General features: G+C 41.5%; 1 long non-coding RNA gene across 1 annotated transcript; it reads left to right on the top strand.

Annotated features, from left to right (window-relative positions):
• Window positions 1-10,832: 10,832 nt before the first annotated feature.
• Window positions 10,833-12,178, top strand: LOC134201153 (uncharacterized). Its single transcript, XR_009976371.1, has 2 exons — window positions 10,833-11,050; window positions 11,249-12,178. It is a non-coding gene; the product is annotated as an uncharacterized LOC134201153 (long non-coding RNA).
• The last annotated feature ends 7,814 nt before the right edge of the window (window positions 12,179-19,992 follow it).

Raw genomic sequence — 19,992 nt, 5'->3', positions numbered from 1 at the left:
AATAATTCGTTTTTCTGATTTACCAATAATTGTCCAAAAGTCACATTGCCGGCTTTGATAATAGTCGACTCATATATAAGGATATGGAATATTCTAAAAATGTTTGAACATTAATAAAAGACTTCATTTCGTTTCCTGAACAATATTAAGGAAACAACATTTAAAGCCTTTATTTTCCACAAATTATTATTTTACACAGTATTATTGAATTAAGTAAAACTGACCTTCTCTTTTTTCTCAATGACAGAGAGTTCAGTCAACATGTTTAAGGAAAATAATATTGTTACACCGGTAAGAGTAACGCCATCTATCGCCGAATAATCTAAAGAATATCGAAGGACCTAGTAGCATCTAGAACGCTTAAGAAACACAACGCCATCTATTGTCAGATAGCGGAAACACACATCGAAAATACTCGACTTGTGAAGAATGCTCTAGTAATCGGAACTACTCGAAGCGAAACAACGAACGGATCACCTGAAGCGAAGCGGAAGAAACTAATTGAGAATTTTAAAGTGTTTTAAGTGTTCTAAGTGCTAATACAGTGTTAACTTGTAGAATTTTATTTATCCCGAACCCCAGCGCGTAACAATATATTTTTTAAGCTAAAAACAAACGTGTTGTACTCGGGAACTGCCGCGGTAAAGCTATTGAATAGCATTTTTTATCAACTTATGCAATTATAATTAGACAATGATAATGTAATATTAAAACAATAATAAAACAAGACCACGCTATATTAAACATTAATAAAAGCAAAACCTTAACTGTCCTCTTCACACTCATAAGCTAGACTGCGCGAGAGAGAGATGGGCAGACTTTTCATGATGCGCATGCAGTGTGACGTAACGCCACGCGCTTATTCACAAACACTACACAAGCGCAACGTGTGAATGTGTTGAACGCGAGCTACATGGTAGGCGGAGTGAGGTGTGTTAGGTTTTTTTCGTTACCGAATTTTATGATTCGGTCGCCGCACTCAAGGCCCGCGATAAAAGCTATGCAATAGCTTAAAAAGTTTCAAACTTTTTATATAAAAATTACATAAAAAAGGTTTTTCTTTACACATATAGGTACTAGTGTAATGAGAATAATGCCAGATAGCATGCCATGTCGGCATGAGACGAAATGAAATTGAGATTGGTAAGAGAGTGCTAACTACGAATGTGGAAGGATATAGAGGAAGAGGTAGACCTAAGAAGAAATGGATGTATTGCGTGAAAGACGATATGTGTAAGAGGGAAGTGAGTGAAGAAACGGTATATGATAGAGGAGTATTGAAGGAGAAAACATGTTGCGCTGAACCCAAGTGACTAGGAGAAAGATGGGCTGGAAAATGAATGAAAATAATGCGCGATGTTGCAATAAAAGTGGGTTCAATTGTATCTCCGTAATTAGCGTGAACCGAAAAACATATCGAGGGGTAAAAGCATTTCGCTTAACACGCAGCATTTATATTAGTAATTAAAGGTCCGTTTTATTTGGTATCAACATCAACAGCTCGGCGTTTATACATAATTGAACTTCAGTTAAGTTTACTACATTCAAATAGCTGAAGAAGTTTTTTTTTATATATATATTTTTTATTTTATAACAACTAATAGGCAAACGAGCAAGACGGGTCACCTGATGGTAAGTGATTCACCGCCGCCCACGGTCACCAGAGTTTACGCCAGTGCGTTGCCTACCCTTCAGATAAGAATATGCTCTTTTCTTGAATAACCCAATGTCGCATGAAATATCGGTAGGCAGCGGCTTGGCTCTGCCTTTGGCATTGCTGAAGTCCATGGGCGACGGTAACCACTCACCATCAAGTGGGCCGTATGCTCGTTTGCCTACAAGGGCTATAATAAAAAATCTAAATTTTAAACTTTAAATGGCTCTCCTCCAGTGTAGTTGCAAAAATGTCGCTCAAACCAAACAACCTTTCACTCGTCGATATTAATTAATTCATTTATTAGGAAATCAACAGCACAAAACATCCATGTAAATATATTAAATTAAACATTAATAAAATAAATAATCTATACTTATTTTAATATTATAAAGCTGAAGAGTTTGTTTATTTGAGCGAGCTAATCTCAGGAACTACTGGTCCGATTAGAAAAATTATTTCAGTGTTAGATAGCCCATTTATCGAGGAAGGCTATATAACATCACGCTAAAACAAATGCAGGTGGAGCACCAATAAAGAATGTTTCAAAATCGGGGTTTTTTCCCTTTTGAGAGCTTCCACTGCGTGCGCTGCGGAAACGGTTAAAGTTTCGCTAAAGTAATGCATTTTTTTATTTATTTTTTTATTGCTTAGATGGGTGGACGAGCTCACAGCCCACCTGGTGTTAAGTGTTTACTGGAGCCCATAGACATCCACAACGTAAATGCGCCACCCACCTTGAGATACAAGTTCTAAGGTCTCAAGTATAGTAACGACGGCTGCCCCACCCTTCAAACCGAAACGCATTACTGCTTCACGGCAGAAATAGGCAGGGTGGTGGTACCCACCCGCGCGGACTCACAAGAGGTCCTACCACCAGTAATTACGCAAATTATAATTTTGCGGGTTTCATTTTTATTACACGATGTTATTCCTTCACCGTGGAAGTCAATCGTGAACATTTGTTGAGTACGTATTTCATTTGAAAAATTGGTACCCGCCTGCGGGATTCGAACACCGGTGCATCGCTTCAACACGAATGCACCGGACGTCTTATCCGTTAGGCCACGACGACTACTAAAGAATTGTTCCCTTTTAAATGATCTAAAATAAAGTTCAGGACAGCATATGTCTATATGTTAAGTTTGGCTCACTATAAGGTTTTTTATGCTAACTAAATTTGTGTTAAAATAAAGCATTATTTGTGAAGGTGTTTTTATGAAGATGATTTTAATCCCTATCCAAATAAATACGTTATTCATTACGAGGCTTTAAAAATTATAGATTTTTCTGGCTTTCTGTTCATCAGATCTTGATGATTACCGGATCATTCGGGAAGTCTAGCCTTTCGAACAAAAAAAATAAAAAAGAATTATCAGAATCGGTTCAAGCATTCTCGAGAATAGATACGTACATAGATAAAATATTTTGGTCGAATTGATAACTTCCTCTTTTGGAGTCGGTTAAAACGCGTGATTTTGGTACCTTAACATTCTATTATTCAAAAATATTTTCACTTTCTACGTAAATGAAGTGGGGGGTAAAATTTTGCGTTATGCCAAAGTAACTATTCCACGCGAACGAAGTCGCGGGCAAAAGCTAGTGTATTCGTAACACAACATATTATGTTCGAACTGCGAATCGAACTGGTTATAAAAGTTATTACAAAAGCTAATCGCCAAAGGCCATGCGCAAATAGTTCCAGCAACAACAACCTTCTGATCCGTCCGTAATAAATCAGTGAGATGTTTTTCTTAAATACACTTAATGTTCCAAGTTTCGAAGTGGACCGGCGGGAAAACCCTGAGGCCGTGGTTGATTGAGCAAAATTAGCTGGCAAATACTGTGTATTTCGGCGTTCGAAGGAAATGTCGTAATCCTAATTGGAACATGCCATTTTGAGACGATATTCGTGGCGTTAGAAAATTGGCAATAGCCACTGTGTTTTGTTAGTTTATGTAAATATGTATATAATGATATGGAATATTCTAGACTGGTTGAACATTAATACACTTAATTGCGTTTTCTGTATAATAGAAGAAATCAACATTTAAAACCTTTATTTTCCACAAATTATTATTTTACACAGTATTATTGAATTAAGTAAAACTGACCTCCCCTTTTTTCTCTATGACAGAGAGTTCAATCAATCTATAATAATATACCTAAGTTTTTTTAATACTAACATTTTTCAAATGTTTTGCTTAAAAATTATATAAAAAAGGTTTTTCTTTAAATGTATAATATAATTATATCCAATATTCCAGAATGAATGAATACAATGAAAGACTTAATTGTGTTTTCTGTTATATAAATAAGAAAACAACATTTAAAGCCCATAATCTCTATGTAAGTTAGCTAGTGGTCACCCATAACACAGGTATGCAATGAAATCCTCTTTTAAATTTTTTTGTCATAAATATGACGATTCAAATGTTTTTTTTTTATGATTGAAGGATTACTGGTGGCCCGGAGGCCTTTCCAGTTTCACCAGGACAGGTTGGCGAGCAAAGGCTCAGCCAGAAGGGATTTAAATGTTCTGAATCTATCCCCGTTGGCCGATTTTTTCCATCACGTCTAGATTTTTTGATATGTTTCTTTTTTTTATGTTTGTGGAATTCAAAATACTTATGGAATATTTGTACTGATTTAAAAGTTGTCGATTACAAGGAGAATACACAAAGTTTTGCTGATTTCTTAATGAGTGAGAAAGTCGCGCAAGAGAAAAACATTACAAAATAAAAACTTGGCAACTAAGAAAAAGTTTAACCCCTGGGCCTAAAAATGTGTCTCAGAAACCTTTAGTGCCAAGTGAGAATTTTTTTCTGCCACCACTTCACATAAAGTTGGGACTCATAAAAACTTTGAGAAAGTTATGAATAAAGATGGTGCAGGTTTTCAATATCTAAAAACAAAATTTCCTCGAATCAGTGATGCAAAATTGAAGGAAGGAATTTTTGTAGGTCCGCAGATACATGAGCTAATGAAAGATGAAGCTTTTGATTCGAAGTTGAACGAAGCAGAAAAAAGAGCTTGAGTGGCCTTTGTGGAAGTTTGTCTAATTTTCTTGGGAATACAAAAAGTGAGAACTACCGACAAATCATTCGGGAGCTTCTTTCTGCTTATAAAGCTTTAGGATGCAATATGTCACTCAAGGTTCATTTTTTGGACTCTCACTTAGATATCTTTCTTGAAAATATTGGAGCCGTATCAGATGAGCTTGGTGAAAGGTTTCATCAGGATATAATGCAGATTGAAAAACGCTGCAGTGGGAAATGGTCAGCAGCAATGCTTGCTGATTTCTGTTGGTCAATTCGCCGAGAAACTCCAATACAAACGATGAAAATGAAAAAAAAAAACACAAAATAACAAATTTCTCGTCATAGAGATAACTGACCGATATTTATTCAATTTGACTATAATTTAGGATTTTTCATTGTAAAACTTGGACCATAATATTTTTTCATTTCGTTATGATAATTGATATTTTAATATATTTTTTTTGTTAATTAATTAAATATTATATGAGAAATCTACGTGTGGTATTCAATTGTATGTCAGCTTCCGTGTTTAGAGCACAAAATATGATGTATGAAAACAAGGAGAAAAAAAAAATTTTTTTGCAGACCTGTGAGTTAATTGTATTTTTATGATTGAATAAATTATTATTACTAGTGGTCCCGCAGTAGTCGAAATTCGACTATAATTAATTTAACTTATATGTTTCAAAATTTTTTTTTTTTTTTTTTTTTTTTTTTTTTTTTTTTTTTTTTTTTTTTTTTTTTTTTTTTTTTTTTTTATGATTGAAAGTGTACTGGTGGCCCGAAGGCCTTTCCAGTTTCACCAGGACAGGTGGGCGAGCAAAGGCTCAGCCAAGAGGGGTGGGATTTGCTAACAACTGCCCGAGCGCCTCCGAAGGAGACCTAACAACTCAAAAGCAATTGTTTCGCGAATGAATCTACTACCGGATCGGAATCGCGACCCGCTGAGAAGATCCGGCGAGAAACTCAGCGGGCTGATGCATGGGTTAGGTTGCACGTCGACCTCTTTGTCGAGTTCGACGAGTACGGTTACCGGGGTCCCTAAGCCTGCCCCTAGTATTAGAGCTGAATGCATCTAATGCAAAGGTTATTGGATCTGATGGATCCGTAAGGACGTGTCTAGGGCGTCGACGGTGACTGGCTCCTGCATGATCAGGATTCGGGGAGTAGTCAGCGGCGGCAACGATAAGGCGATTATCATGACGCATAGCTTATCGAAGTATCGTTCCGACGCTGACTTCATGTATTTCCGAATTGATTCGAGGCCCAGGTCGTCGTGTAGGTCAACGTTCCTCACGAACCACGGAGCCCCGACAGCTAACCTGCAAAAGCGGGATTGTAGGGATTGGAGGGTGTCTATGTGTGTGCGGGCCGCGTGAGCGAACACCACACTCGCGTAAGTCATGACGGGCCTTATGCAAGTTTTGTAAAGTGTCACCTTGTTCCGAAGGGACATTTTACTCCGCTTACAGATCATGGGGTAGAGTCTACCGAGAATAAACGCGGCACGGTCACGGACTGATTTTATATGCGGGCGGAATGTCATCGATGCATCCAGGGTAACGCCCAGGTACTTGACCTTCCTGGCCCAGGGTATGGGTTGTCTAAAGAGAGTAATCGGGGGTGTGAGATTCCTCCTCCTAATCCGGGAGGAAATCCGTGTGGAGCTTCCCCTCTGAAATAGCACCGCAGTACTTTTCACTGGGTTGATGTCTATGCGCCATTTTCGGAATCACTGTCCTAGGGCTAGGGCTGCGCTCTGAAGCTTCTTCGCGATTAGGGACTTATTTCTACTAGAATAGTAAACAGTCGTGTCGTCGGCGAATAAAGCTAAATGGGTCGGCGGCGACCGGGGAATATCGTTGACGAATAAGCTAAATAGGAGGGGTGAGAGGACAGAGCCTTGCGGGACTCCAGCTGTGAGAGGTCGTGGGGAGGAGCGGGTTCCCTCGACTCGATATCGAAAAGAGCGGTTCGACAAGAAGTCCCGTATGATGAGCACGAGACTATCCGGCACGCCCATGTTGAATAGTTTGAAAATCAAACCATTGTGCCAGACTTTGTCGAACGCTTTTGCGACGTCGAAGAAGAGAGCTCCCGTGTATAACGGTTTTGGTCGATTAAGCCCCACAAGAATGTGCTCCGTGAGGCGGTGCACCTGTTGAACGCATGAGTGATTTGTACGGAATCCGAATTGTTCATCGATGAGAATGCCCTTGGATGAGACGAAGTCTCTGAGGCGTTTGTAGAGCAGACGCTCATACAGTTTGCCTAGAGACATGAGGAGGCTAATCGGGCGGTAGCTCGTCGGATGATTTTTTGGTTTACCGGGTTTATGTATGCCGATAACGTCCGCTTCTTTCCACACCGCGGGAAAGATACAGTTCGCCATAGCGGCATTGAAAATAGATGCCAACATCACGATGAGTTGGACGGGTAGAAGTTTAATAACGCGGTTAGATATACCGTCGGAACCGGGAGCCTTGCGAGGACGTAGGTCTTTGATCAAGTCTTTAACTTCTATCGGGGTGACGGGTGGTAACGCATCCGATGGTGGCAAGGAGGCTCTGCGTTCTACCTCACTGTCTACTAATTCTACATGAACAGGGTCCACGGATTGAGTACTGGGCGTGCACTGGGTTTGCAATGTATCGGCCAGCAGATCTGCTTTTTCGTCATCATCGAACGCCACGAGTCGGCCTGAGGGGCCTACGAGGGGGGGCATAGTTACTACCGTATCCGATTTGAGAGCACGAGCTAAGCGGTAGTAAGACCTTTGGGAGGGCGCGAGTCCTTCTAAGAAATCAGACCATCTGGCATCTCGGACTTCGGCGATGCGAGACTTTACGTCGCGTTGTAGGGCACGCATTCGAATACGATTTTCCGCGGTAGGATACCTGTCGTAGGCGCGTATCGAGGCGTTCTTAGCTCTAAGGAGTTCCCTAATAACGTCGGACAATTTGAAGCGGTGAAGGAAGTCCTCCGCTACAACTTGTTTCGATGACCTATCTAATGTCGAGGTGATGTGTGACGTTAAGATGTCTATGGCTTCAGCGGTATCCTGAGACGGGTGGTGGGTGAGGAGACGGGATAGAGTCCGGGTTAAACGGGAGCGATGGTGGATCAGATTCAGCCAGGCTGATGCCCAGCGTGTGCCAATCCACCACAGTCCTCGTGACGGGAACGGAATCGGGAGCGCGACCGAGCTTCATAACGACGGGACGGTGGTCTGAATCTAACTCTGAAACTACTTCGATCGAGTGTAAGCGCAGAGTTACGTTTTTTAATAACGCTATGTCGAGTATATCCGGGCGATGCGCGATATTTAGCGGGTAGTGAGTCGGGGTTAGCGGAGCGACGATATCGAAGGCGAGATCATCGACTAACGCGTCAAGCCGCCTGCCATTCGGGGTTGTGGTGTGTGAGTTCCACCTGATGTGTTTACAATTTAGGTCGCCCGCCAGAATGACAGAGCTCCCCATACCGAGCAGCGCCTCGATATCACTGCTTAGAACGATCTTATCCGGTGGGAGATAAACGGACGCGATAACGATCGGCGCGTGTCCCGTCAGTGAGATTCGGCACACTGATGCTTCGATATTAGCGAGCGCGGGAGGATCGAGCGGGACGCAATGCAGGGCTCTTCTATAGTAAATGACGGTACCACCACCACGGGCAGAGAGCCTGTCGTTCCTGACCATGTTATAGTTCGCGATTTTAGGGTCACGGCGCGCGGGCTTAAGTAGGGTCTCCTGCACTAAAAAGATATCAATTTGATGGTCACGCAAAAAGTCAGAAACCTGATCACGTTGATTTGCGAGACCGTAAGCGTTAAAAAATCCTATCGTTACGGATAGGGGCTTTATTCTACTTATATACGCCATTGATTACCGGCGGAGTGAGGGGAGGACGTACGTATTTAATGACGCGTATACGTCGGCGTATTCCTGCACAACGGCGATAAAGTGTTGTGCAGTGGAGGCAGCGCGAATGGCGTCGCCCAAAGCGTTAACGCGCTCAAAGTTGATCGACTGAAAGAAGTCGATCGCTAAAGCGAGATTTTCGGACGCGGTCGGAGGGCAAGTCGCGGGAGAGGGACGAGTCGCGGGGGCGGGACGAATCGCGGAGGAGGGAGTTGTAGCCGTGTTCGTGTACGGCAGCGGTTTTGCCCAGGCTGAGACACTGGGCACCGCCGCCGGAACGAACGCTGGCTTAGCCTGCGACGCAGAGGGTGCCGAGGCTTTGATGTCTGGGCCGGAAGCTCGGAGGCGGTTTTGCCGGGCGACGCGGCGATTTATTTTAGGGGCTCGGGGGCAACCACGGTAATTCGCGGGGTGACCCTGTGTTCGACACAGGACGCAGCTAGGCAGTTCCGTCGCGGTTTTTTGGTCGCGAGCGCAGAGAGCCGTGGCGTGATCGCCCAAACACTTAACACATCGGGGGCGCGCGTGACAGTTACGGGAAGAGTGCCCGTACAATTGACAGTTATGGCACTGGCTAGGAGTGCCTTTTTTATGGGGGGCTTCGATGGCGATACCGGAGAGCCTACAGACGGTCTGTGTGTTGAAGATTTTCTTACCCTCGGGGGTAGGCTGGAGGGTGACTAGAACCATATTATATGGCTCCCTACCGCGACCGGTGTGCATACGGTGCACAGAATTCACTGGAAAGCCCTGTTCTAACAGATCGGCCTTGACGAGCTCTACATCTAACTCTTTAGGGATTCCGCGTATTACAACGCGGAGTTCGCGCTCCTCCTGGAGCGTATAAGTATGGAAACTTATACGCTCCTTACGGAGGTAAGAAGAGAGGGCCCTATGGTCGTCGGGTGTTTGAACCTTAATTTGAATGCCGTTCGCGAGGTTACGGGCATTCGTGAAATTTATATTTTTGGCCTTAAGGGCCAGGCAAACTCGATCCCAAGCTGCCTTCTCTTGAAGGATAACCGGGGGAGGGGTCTGGGTTTTACTTTGTGCCACCGGACGCGGCGACGGAGTGGCACGGGCTGGGGGCGCAACAGGAGTCTGAGGGCGGGGGCGCGACGCGTTCACGGCTTTGCTAATTTTAGCGGCCGCGGGAGCTCGAGACTCCGCGGCACGCTTCTTACCCTTCTGTACCAGGGTGAATCCATCCGTCGATGAGGCGGGGGCGAGGTCGACCTCCATGTCCGAGTCAGAGTCGGAGCACGAGGAGGCGGGTGCAGGCGACCTACGAGCAAGTGTAGGTGTTTTAGAGGGCGCGACGGAGGCCGCGGATGATCGCTCAGCTGAAACGATGGTCACGGCGGACGACGCAGCAGCTTTTCTCGCCAGTATAGGCGACACGGGAGCGGCAGGCACGACAGAGGCTGCGGTGCTCAATGCAGAAGCTCTGCACGCAGGTACAGGCGACGCAGGAGCAGCGAGCGCGGCGGAGTCCTCGAGAGGGCTCGCAGTGTGATTGGCCTTGAAGGCCAGAAACTCTGAGGCGAGCTGTGGGTGGCGAAGTCGGAGGAATTCCGCGAATACAGCGTCCATGATCGCTGAGTACCCAGGTGGGGCGGCCCCGGGTCTTGAAAACACTCGCCTTGCGGCGAGGCCCCAACTTCTCGGACCTGAGCGGTTCTATTGAACACAGGTGGCAATGCGGCGCGATTACTACAGGACAAAGAAAAAGCACAACAAAACAGAAATCACAAAAGAAACAAAACAAATAAATACTTGCAGGAAAACACTTTGTCGGCAAATGTTCCACGAACACAAAATTAACTAAAACAAAACAAATAAAAGCTTCCAGGAAACACACTTGGTCGGCAGATGTATCACGAACACAGGCCGCGCGAACAATGGCCGGGCTAACAAAAGCCGGGCGAACAAAGACCGGGCGATCGAGTGGACGATGAGCACGTCCGCACGTGACGGGTGCCTCTATCGGAATGATTCAAAAATATTATGATTTCATCGTCAGATTATTATACTTCTATAATCACAGATTTCGCCAAAACTACACTAATATTATTAAAGACAAACAATATTTATTCTCAATTTGACCGCAGACTATAAGCAATAACAAAAGTTTGACAATGAACAAAGAGTTTATGCGTCTGTGTGTGTGTGTGTGTGTGTCAAATATATGGTAGTGTGTGTAATGTTTTTTGATTGATTTTATGCTTCGATCAATAATACTACTAGATTCGCGATTAGCGCTTCAAAAACGGCCCGAAAAATAAGACCACAAATAAATTTGTGGTCTTATTTCAAATTAGTATGGTCCAATCATAGCCAACACTAAGACGTCAAAACGCTGCAATGCGCGTTCAAAAACTGAGTAAAAAACCACCGTAACACCAAGGTTTTGGAAGGAATATCTTTTTTTGGTAAATTTATATTATTAAGTGTTTTTCATAAAATAATAAACACAATTATATTGTAAATAAAACACAATTTACGAATATTGTAATTGTTTGGCCAATGTTTGCAACAAGGCACCAACTATTGTAACAAACATCACCAATTCTTGAACAGGGAATGCATAGAGTAGTTTTGTTATTTTATAATGTTATTTTTGTTTGTAGATTTCCTAGTAGCCCCTTGTCGCTGTGCACAATGGATATATATTGTCGCGAAAGAAAGAGGAGAAGAAATATAGAATTGTTATATAAAATTACAAATTGAATTATAAAAATTCTAGAATTGTTCAATGGTGGTGGCAAATCAATGCAAAAAAGTATTAAAAAAACTTTATATGTATGTGTAAATATTTTAAGCGTATATGCTGAAAAGGATTTGTTTTCTGGGGGAAACGAACACAGCCATAAAATAAGCCTAAATTAAACTGATTATAGAAAAATCCATTGATATAAGATTACATTATATTTGTAAAAAAGAAACCGCTCATATAAAAATGACTTCTAAAAGACAGCTTTATAACAAACTGAATCTGTTTAAAGGTAATTAAACCTACATTATTGTTTTAATTACTTCTGTATAAAGAATACGTGGAAAACATGTATCGTGTTTCCTTTCATATTTTTTTTTACTTTATTCAATTTTATTTTTTATCACCTATTTGTTGTAATAGCGGCAATGTAAAATATTATCTACTACTTTTTTGAATCGGTCAAAAATAGTTGCGACCATACAAAACAAACCTAAAACAAATATGTATATTCTGCAACTCTATGTCTTTCAATACTTACTGTGTTCTGAACATTGAAATGTAATACCAAGAACTACATCTAGTTCTACAATACAATAAGCACGAAATTTTAAACAAATATTTTTAACCTTATAAATTAGGCTTTAAGTATCATTTTAGAATAAATATTTTTGTACTGATGTCTTTTTATGTTCAAGTGACATTTTAAATTTATTCCATAATATTCTTTTTCTGACGAAAGGACCTAAATACATATATTTTGCAATGGTAATTAAACTTTATGTTTAAGTATTAAGGTTTAGAATAAACTGAAGTCGTTAACATTATTAAACTTTTTTCTAAGAAATGAAGATGTTTTCGTGTCTGCAAACGTGGCCACTGGAGCGTCTTATTTTTGTTCCTGATCTTTAATCTAGTATTATTATTGATCGAAGATTTAATGCATTTTTAATGCATAATTTACAAAAAATATTAGCGTTCTGCATTCCTTCTCTATATTCTGTATAAGTGTGGGAAATTTCATACTCCTCCGTCCGCGCAATTTTCGCAAAAAGGGGCATAAAGTTTTTGCTTCACGTATTTATATATAGATATTTTATACAGTACTAGCTGACCCAGCAGACTTCGTAGTGCCTCAACCGATAAGTAAAAGACCTAAACTTTATTTAATTCCTAGAATTTTCATATTTATTTACCTTTCAAACCTTCCCTGGACTTCCACGAATAATTCAAGACAAACATTAGCCAAATCGGTCCAGCCGTTCCAAAACCACTGTAGATTGATATATTAGTATAGATATAGATTAGTGTCTTGTTTAAATTCACTGGCATGTTTCTTGAGGGGATTCCCTAACGCACGTTACCGGAATAAGCTACCTCTGTTGCTTGTCACTTAGTCAGAGTGAACTTCCAGCATGACCGGCGTCATTCAATAGCAATATCTAGACCGAGAATGCCCAAACTTTCATCGTTGGCCTTCGGAGGTAAAACAAAGTGTACTCGTTAGGGCTGCAATTTTTTTTAATAAAACAATTTTCTTTTGTCTATAACAATGTCATTGAGGTTTGTCTGGTTGGTGTTTCTCTTCATCAGTTTTAAAACTACACTGTATGCTGTCGTTCTAGATGAAGGCCACTTCATCACTTCCCTGAGCAGTTGTAGAAGGTGACTAAACGATTCACTAGAAAACGAGCAGAAAATTCTCAGAAAATTTTTTTTTTATTGCCTTTGTAGGCAGACGGGCATACGGCCCACCTGATAGTGAGTGGTTACCGTCGCACATGGACTTCAGCAATGCCAGGGGCAGAGCCAAGCCGATGCCTACCGTTTAATACTCTCCATAAGCCTCGTTTGAAGAAGGACATGTCATAGCGCTCGGGAAACACCGTGGAGGGGATATATATCAGCGTGCTCCGGCCTCCAAGTAGTGTCGTGATGTGTCAGGCCTTCGGTAACCACTTAATAATAGATGGATCGTGAGCTCGTTCAAACGTCTATGCAATAAAAAAGAAGATCATTGTTGTGAGTAACGCGGAAGAAATGTGGAGTCGACGAAGATGTCCATTGTCAAAAAGGAAATCCGGGTGCTAAGGGAGGCGCTCGGGCAGCTGTTAGCAAATCCCACTCCTCCTGGCTGAGCCTTTGCTCGCCCACCTGTACTGGTGAAGCTGGAAAGGCCTCCGGGCCACCATTAATACTTCAATCATAAAAAAACGCAGTCAGTCAGTAATCGGAACTACTCGAAGCCAAACAGCGAACGGATCACCTGAAGCGAATTGAGTAGTGTTCTAAGTGACAAACACAGTTTTAATATATACTTCGGTGGAATTTTATTTATCCCGAACCCCAGCGCTTAACAATAACAATAATATATGGGTGGTATCTACAGAAATAATTCCGGTAGTTGTATCGGTGAATGGTTTGGTCCCTAAAAGCCTCTCAAAACATCTCGAGAGGCTTGGTCTCAACAAAAAGTCGGTGGTGGCCCAAATGCAAAAAGCAGTCTTGCTGGACAATATAGTTCGCCGGTTTCTCACCCAATAGTCCCTAACGCTCCGGGCCATTGTTGCCCACCTCGCCGGAGTGTGTCCTGCCGTCTTCTCAGGCGAGACAGTGTTCAATACACATAATAATAACGCGTATGAGGATAATACGGATTTATATAGTTTTTTCATTGATTTTTTGTCGTGTATTCGAATCGGTGCTTTGACCTCGCTCGCACTTTTCGTACGCAAATGGGTAATTATATTATCGACTTATGTTACTCATTGTAACTTCAAAAAAATCCTTCTCCTTGCGTGGATAATCCTCAATGCTGAGGGTCGTGGCCTCCTCTAATAACTTTCTCCTGGAATTTTACTGGTGGTAGGACCTTTTGTGAGTCCACACGGGTAGATACCACCACCACGCCTATTTCAGCCGTGAAGCAGTAATGCGTTTCGGTTTGAAGGGCGGGGCACCCGTTGTAACTATACTCGAGACCTTAGAACTTATATCTCAAGGTGGGTGGCGCATTTACGCTGTAGATGTCTATTGGCTTCAGTAACCACTTAACACCAGGTGGGCTGTGAGCTCGTCCACCCATTTAAGCAATAAAAATAAATAAATAAAAAAGATTATCCTGCGCCATTCCTGCCTATCCTCGGCTGTGTGGATAGCAACGTGGACTGAAGTGTTGAGAGTGTAGCGTATCTGATCCGACCAGCGCATTGGACTTCTGCCACTGGGAATTCTTCTGCACGCCTTGCCTATTACCAGCAGCTTATTACGAAGGCACAATTTACTTCGCTTGCAAACCTACGAATAAAGGCGACGAATACCATTGAACATTTCCAGCCTATTCGATTTTCTGGAAGGCTCAAAGCTATTCATTCGTGAATATCCCACAATACAGGAACTCCCAATTCGGGGTCAAATTACAGGGTACGCCCGGTCACTGCGGATGACGGCGGAGATCCACTAAACTTGTATTGTCACTACGCATTGTCGAAAAAACCCTAATGATGAATATCCAAAGAACCTTGAGATATAATTGCAAGGCCTAGTGCGGAATAGACTTGGGCAGCGTCACAGCCGAGTAGAAACAAGTCCTCAATCACAAAAAAACCGAGGCTGCAGCTGTAACTCCTGGACAGAGGATCAGAAATAGCGCATTGATATTAACCCAGCGAAAAGAACAGCTCTTTCCAGGGGGGAACGCGACGGGAATCTATTACCACATTAGGCTAAAGAATCATACACCCCCGATCATCCTCTTAGGCCAATGAATACCCTGGGAATACAATGTCTCTTCGTAACAAGTTGACACTTTACAAAACTTGCATCCTATCCATAATGCCCTATACGGGTGTGGTGTTCGCTCATGCAGCTCGTGCCCATATAGACTTATTTCAGTCTCGTTTTTGCAGGATAGCCGCCGGAGAGCCGTGGTTCGTGTGAAACGTGAACCTATCCGACGATCTAGGCCTGGAGCTCATCAACAAACAACCGAAGTGAGCGTCGGAACGATACTTCGATAAGACCAGTCTCCGTTAATACCCTAGGTACGTTCTTACAGATCCACCCGATCTATTAACACAATTACTAGACTCCCTCAGCCCTGGCACTAGGACCAGCCATAGACCCGTAGTAGCCGTATAAAACTGGTGGTAGGACCTCTTGTGAGTTTGCACGGGTAGGTACCACCGCCCCACCCATTTCTGCCGTGAAGCTGTAACGCGTTTCGGTTTGAAGGGTGGGGCAGCCGTTGTAACTTTACTGAGACCTTAGAACTTATATCTCAAGGTGGGTGGCGCATTTACGTTGAAAATGTCTATGGGCTCCATTAACCGCTTAACCACCAGGTGGTGGTGTGAGCTCGTGCATCCATCTGTAATCCCATCAATTAAAAAAAATATAAGAATATCTCATGACATCATCCCGAGGAGTTTGACGCCAAAAAAAGCGCATTACATTGGCCGAGTGCCGGAAAGGTTAGCAACGAAAACCTTTATCCAATTTGCTTATTTATTATTAGTATGAAATGAAATAAAACATACAGCGTGATACACGAGTCTGTTATTTGACCCTTAATGCGTGCGTCAGAGCTCTATCGGGGTTTTTTCCATTTGGAAATTATTAATAGAACCGCAATAAGGAGTAAGGTTGTTTATTTCCGCGGCATACAGGTTTCAAGTTCATTGAAACAATTTTAATGTATCGATGTTTTATCGTAACATAATACATAATATTATTATACCTATAATATATAATTTAACCTTCTGTAGGTGTTGTTTGATTCGCTGCATTTCGTTCTTAAATGAGATTCTTTTGAAGCTTTTATATGTCAAGCCATTAATTCCTTGCCTAACCACACCTAGTACAGGGATTCGTGGAATTTTATATTATTTTAATAAACTTTCCACATTGACTTTGAGTTCTTCAGACAAAATATTGGCGTCCAATGATGCGATTGAGAATGTTTTAACACGGTTTTATTGGTTTGTTCTAACAAGTTTATGTTCGGTTTTCACAGACTTCAAATCGTCCGAATGCTTTGAATTTGCAAACGCATCAAGGATCGATGACTATACAATAATTTTATAACTACACTAGCGACCCGCCCTCGCTTCGCTTCGGAAACATGAAATTTTATTATTGATTATTTACGACATCACATTAGAAATCTAAAAAATAACAGTATTTCTCCACTACTTAATGGATGTTATTATACATATAAACCTTCCTCTTCAATCACTCTATCTATTAAAAGAACCGCATCAAAATCTGTTGCGTAGTTTTAAAGATTTAAGCATACATAGGGATATAAGGACAGAAAAAGCGACTTTGTTTTATACTATGTACCTAGTGATTCTCAAATTCTGACCGGTATCGACAAGGTACGTAAGTAAAGATGAATTTAACTGTCAATTCGGTTTACTAATTGAGTGTTTTTTTTTGTAGTTTTTATGTTTTTAAGCTGCTTATAAATATTTTATAAGGCGAATTTGGTATGTAACAGTTTTTTTTTATTGCCGTATTGGCTACGAGCTTACGACCCTACTAATGGTGAGTTGTTACTGGAGCCCAACTCTCAGACACAGCCCACTGAGTTTCTCACCGAATCTTCTCAGTGGGTCGCGTTTCCGATCCGGTGGTAGATTCTGCGAAGCACGGCTCTTGCTAGGGTTCGTGTTAGCAACGTCATCAGGTTTGAGCCCCGTGAGCGCACCTACAAACGTTAGGGTTACGCTGAAATAGCCTCTCAAGGCTCTAAGCTTAGGTAGGAAAAAAAAAAAAAAAACTGGAGCCCATAGACATCTACAACGTAAATGCGTCACGCACCTTGAGATATAAGTTCTAAGGTCTCAGTATAGTTACCATGGCTGCCCCACCCATCAAACCGAAACGCATTACTGCTTCACGGCAGAAATTGGCAGGGCGGTGGTACCTACCCGTGCAGACTCACAAAATAATACTTATAATACTTTGAAGGTCTTGAAGGGTACTAGTTTGTAACGCAAAGTCGTTTGATCTTAGTTGACCATACAAATTGAATGGTACATTCATCAACAGGAAGTCCTCATGCGTTTTCTAATTACCTTAACCGATGTAGAGGAAAAACACGTGTGGTTTTTTCATTTCTCATCAAAAAAATACATTGCATTCGTTCATTATTTAAACATTATCGTTATTATTGTATTACTTTTCGATTAACGTAATTAGTTTTTATGGAGGCGGTAATTTGAATTGTCGTTTTTATCATTAGTCGTCCGACTTGTATTCCTTGAAGCCGAAATTGCGAGATTGCGCGGCTGCAACGAAGCTCATTGCTACCGGACCCGACTGATCCGGTACTAGATACAGCGAAGCAATGCTCTTGCCAGGACTGGTGTTAGCATTATTTTTTTGTATAATTGAGGCATCACTGGTGGCCCGGAGATCTTTCCAGTTTCACAAAGACAGGTGGGCAAGCAAGGGCTTAGCCAGGAGGGGTAGGATTTGCTAACAGCTATCGGAGCGCCTCCAAAGGAGACCTAACAACTCAAGATCAGCTGCTTTGTATATGAATCTACTACCGGATCGAAATCTTGACCCGCTGAGAAGATCCGGCGTGAAACTCAGTGGGCTAAATGTTTAGGATTCTCTGGTCCTAGTGTTAGAGCTAAAGGCGTCTAATGCAAGGCAATTTACTGGTGATAGGACCTCTTGTGAGTCCGCACGGGTAGGTGCGCCACCACCCCACCTATTTCTGCCGTGAAGCAATAATGCGTTTCGGTTTGAAGGGTGGGGTAGCCGTTGTTACTATACTGAGACCTTAGAACTTATATCTCAAGGTGGGTGGCGCATTTACGTTGTCGATGTTTATGGGCTCCAGTAACCACTTAACACCAGGTGGGCTGTGAGCTCGTCTACCCACCTAAGCAATAAAATAAAAAAGGCTTGTTAGCAAATTCTCTCAGGTTGAGCCCGTGAGCTCACCTACCGGTCTGCGCGAAGCTAGAATAGTCCCTTAGGCTACCATCGATTAGGCAGGGAAAAAAGCTGGCAAACATTGCGTGTCTTAAATGTCTCAGGAGCTTTTTGTGTTTTTGCAACTAATATAACTACACAGTGCTTAATTATACAACGAACTGTATAATTTAACATGTAACACGGCTTACGAATGTCGCAATTATTAATGCATTAGCAAGCAGCTTTAGAAGCTAGATTTATTTGTGTTGTGGTCATTTTGACTACGGAAAAAACCAAAGGTGCCAAGAACGTTGCGGTTGATTTTTCATAAATTTAATTAAGAACTATAGAACAGAACTATATAACAGAACTATTAACAAGTATAGAATATAGAATTAATACGTATGTTTTCTTTTCGTTCTAGTTCTGGGTGCTTAGTGTGAGTTTTTTTTAACGTTCTCGATAGCGTAGAAGTTAACTCAAATTTGTATGTAGTTGGAACGTTTGTCTACGTTTGCTAGAGACGCTTATCCAACTGCATACAAATGTTAATTTGAGTTATAACACACTGCAAAACGGAACGTGTCAACTTTTCGCTACAGAAACAATTTGCATGTTGGTATATAATTTACATAACATACATAATAGGTGATATTCATGTCCCATGTCCAAAAATACAGCTAAAAAAGATGTAGATAAGTAATTATTTTTATTGCCATTATTCATTTCAGTGATTGCGCGAGCGTCATTCTCTTGTCTACACTGTAAGAATTGATAGAGTGAAATTCTTAGCACAACATCCTCTAGTTTGGACAACGACGCTCATGACTTACCTATAGTTTTTTGTCGAATCCTATTGACGTCAGATTTCGTCTTACAAAAAAAACAAAACAAAAAAAAACCACCGCTTCATTAATACAACGAAGCTAATTTGTAAATGACCAGTCGAAGCTGCGGTTTTATTCACGGCCAGATCATTGTTTATTTTCAATTCTTAACTTGCTGTTTACAGGCGGACATTTTTTTCAACTTGTCCCCTATACAAGATGGTGCTCTTTTCTTATACCCTTCATAGTACTATATAATAAAAGTAGCCGTGTATCGTCACCGAATGAATCCTTCACATGAAGTACTTCAGTTAGTTTCTGTCCTTCATTCTTTGTTTCACACCTACAATTCAACCATCTTTTTAGTTCAGTTGCTTAGTTCACCGGTCGCGAACTAAAATCGGTACTGCCCGTGTCTCGAGGCTTGTGCAGTGCTGATTGATACTTTGCTGTCACGGTCTGTTGTACGAACCATAATGATAGTCTATTTCATGTTTAGATAATTATTTTTAACCTCTTAGTTTGAGTAGAAAAACCAAACGAAACTCCAAAACATTTCTGTGGAGCTACTGAAGTACTGAACTAAACTGAACTATTGAACTAGAAGATATAGTTCAGTGTGATGAAAAGACACATTTGTATCTTTTCATTTCAGTGACACATTTTACCAAAGACTTTAATAATTATTTATTATTTATTAAATATATTAATACGTGAAGCAAAAACTTTGTACCCCTTTTTACGTAAATTGCGCGGACGGAGGAGTATGAAATATCCCACACTTATAAAGAATATAGAGAAGGAGTGCAGAATGCTAATTACTGTTTAAATTATGCATTAAAAATACATTAAATCAATAAATAACACATTAACAAAAACTACCATATATGTGACACACACG

The sequence above is a fragment of the Bombyx mori genome, chromosome 23 (assembly GCF_030269925.1).
Source record: "Bombyx mori chromosome 23, ASM3026992v2".
NCBI lineage: Eukaryota > Metazoa > Arthropoda > Insecta > Lepidoptera > Bombycidae > Bombyx > Bombyx mori.
Note: the sequence above shows the minus strand (reverse complement) of the source record. Positions and strands in the feature narration are given on the sequence as shown.